This window comes from Puntigrus tetrazona, unplaced genomic scaffold, assembly GCF_018831695.1.
Source record: "Puntigrus tetrazona isolate hp1 unplaced genomic scaffold, ASM1883169v1 S000000302, whole genome shotgun sequence".
Classification (NCBI taxonomy): Eukaryota; Metazoa; Chordata; class Actinopteri; order Cypriniformes; family Cyprinidae; genus Puntigrus; species Puntigrus tetrazona.
This window is the reverse complement of record NW_025047962.1, coordinates 240,001-242,500: the sequence shown is the minus strand read 5'-3', so window position 1 is coordinate 242,500 and position 2,500 is coordinate 240,001. Positions and strand designations below refer to the sequence as shown.

The window sequence follows — 2,500 nt, the reverse complement described above, 5'->3', positions numbered from 1 at the left end:
TATAACATTATCTACAGAATCATGTGCTAGTGATAAATCTTCTGTCATGTTTGTACTGGCTACTGTATACAGGCCACCAGGGCACAGCACAGATTTCATCAAAGAATTTGCTGATTTTCTAACTGAGTTAGTACTGGCCGCAGATAAAGTCTTAATTGTTGGCGATTTTAATATCCATGTTGATAATGAAAAAGACTCATTAGGATCAGCTTTCTTAGACATTTTAAACTCCATTGGGGTTAGACAACACGTCTCTGGACCTACTCATTGTCAAAATCATACTCTAGATCTAATACTGTCACATGGAATAGATGTTAAAATGGTTGAAGTACTGCAGCAAAGTGATGACATTTCAGATCACTATCTAGTCTTGTGTGAACTCTGTATAGTTAAACCTGTAAACTCTGCACCTTATTACAAGTATGGTAGAACCATCACTTCCACCACAAAAGAAAGCTTTCTAAATAACCTTCCTGACTTATCTCAATTCCTTAGCTCATCCAATACGATGCAAAAACTTGATGATGTAACTGAAACTATGCACTCTCTTTTTTCTAGCACTTTAGATACAGTTGCTCCTTTGCACTTAAAAAGATAAAAGAAAACAATCTGACTCCATGGTATAATGACAACACACGCACCCTAAAGAGAGCAGCCCGGAAAATGGAGCGCAGGTGGAGAAAAACCAAATTAGAAGTATTTCGTATTGCCTGGCGTGGAGAGTATGCTGTCATACAGAAAAGCATTAAAAATTGCAGGATCTGATTATTTTTCATCCCTTTTAGAAGAAAACAAACACAACCCCCGGTATTTATTCAGTACAGTGACTAAATTAACAAAAAATAAAGCATCAGCAGGTGCTAATATGCCCCAAGAGTATAGCTGCAATGAGTTCATGAATTTCTTTACTTCTAAGATTGATACCATCAGAGATAAAATTGTAAATATGCAGCCGTCAACTACAGTTTCACATCAGATAATGAGCTTTAGATCACCTAAGGAAAAATTACACTCTTTCTCTATTATAGGAGAAGAAGACTTGTACAAACTTGTTAAATCATCTAAACCAGCAACATGTATGTTAGACCCTGTTCCATCTAAACCAGTGGTTCCCAACCGGTGTGCCGCGGCACTAAGGGGTGCCATGAGATCTTTTGAGGGTGCCGCCAAAATTTCAACAAAATTTTTTTATTAAGGCAGAATCAGTGTAAACAGTATTCTCATATCATCTAGGACTAGGTATAAGGTGTTGTTGCATGCAAACTCTCGAAATGAAACAAATAAATAAATAATAATAAAAAAGCTACGGAGATTTTAAATATCTATTTCCTTATAAGGGTGCCGGGAACTTTTGAAAGGCTTTCCAAGGGTGCCTCAAACAAGAAAAGGTTGGGAACCACTGATCTAAACTATTAAAAGATCTGCTTCCAGAAGTCATAGATCCTATTTTGAACATTATTAATCATCATTGTCATTAGGATATGTTCCCAAAACCTTCAAATTAGCTGTAGTTAAACCTCTCATTAAGAAACCACATCTTGATCCCAAAGACTTAGTAAATTACAGACCAATCTCTAATCTCACTTTTCTGTCAAAGATACTAGAAAAGGTAGTATCCTCACAACTGTATTCCTTTTTAGAAAAAAATGGTGTCTGTGAGGATTTCCAATCAGGTTTTAGACCGTACCATAGTACTGAGACTGCTCTCATTAGAGTTACTAATGACCTGCTTCTATCATCTGATCGTGGTTTTATCTCGTTATTAGTGCTATTAGATCTTAGCGCAGCATTCAATACTATCGATCACAACATTCTCTTGGATAGACTAGAAAACTATGTTGGCATTAGAGGAAGCGCCTTAGCATGGTTTAAATATATATTAGACATAGATAGACATATCTATCTGACCGCTATCAGTTTTATCAGTAAATGAGGAGGTATCATATCAATCACAAGTGAAATATGGAGTTCCTCAAGGCTCAGTGCTAGGACCGGTACTCTTCAACCTGTACATGTTACCTCTGGGAGATATTATCAGGAGACATGGTGTTAGCTTTCACTGCTATGCTGATGATACTCAGCTCTAGAGAAGTCTAGAGAATCTAACAGAATGCATAGTCGATATAAAAAGCTGGATGATGGGTAACTTCTTAATGTTAAATTCTGAAAAAACAGAGGTGCTAATAATTGGACCTAAAAACCCCACATATAATAATCTAGAACACAGCCTATCACTTGATGGCTGCTCTGTTAATTCTTCATCATCAGTTAGGAACCTAGGTGTGCTGTTTGACCGCAATCTTTCCGTCGAAAATCATGTTTCTAGCATCTGTAAAACTGTGTTTTTCCATCTTAAAAATATATCTAAATTACGACCTATGCTTTCAACCTCTAATGCAGAAATATTAATTCATACGTTTATGACCTCGAGGTTAGATTATTGTAATGCTTTATTGGGTGGTTGTTCTGCACGCTTAATAAACAAACTTCAGCTAGTCCA

The 2,500-nt window shown here is 36.5% G+C and overlaps 1 protein-coding gene across 1 annotated transcript in view; it reads right to left on the bottom strand.

Annotated features, from left to right (window-relative positions):
* Positions 1-2,500, bottom strand: part of slc2a9l2 (solute carrier family 2 member 9, like 2) — a 29,502-nt gene that overhangs the window by 775 nt on the left and 26,227 nt on the right. The gene's annotated exons all lie outside the window — the stretch shown is intronic.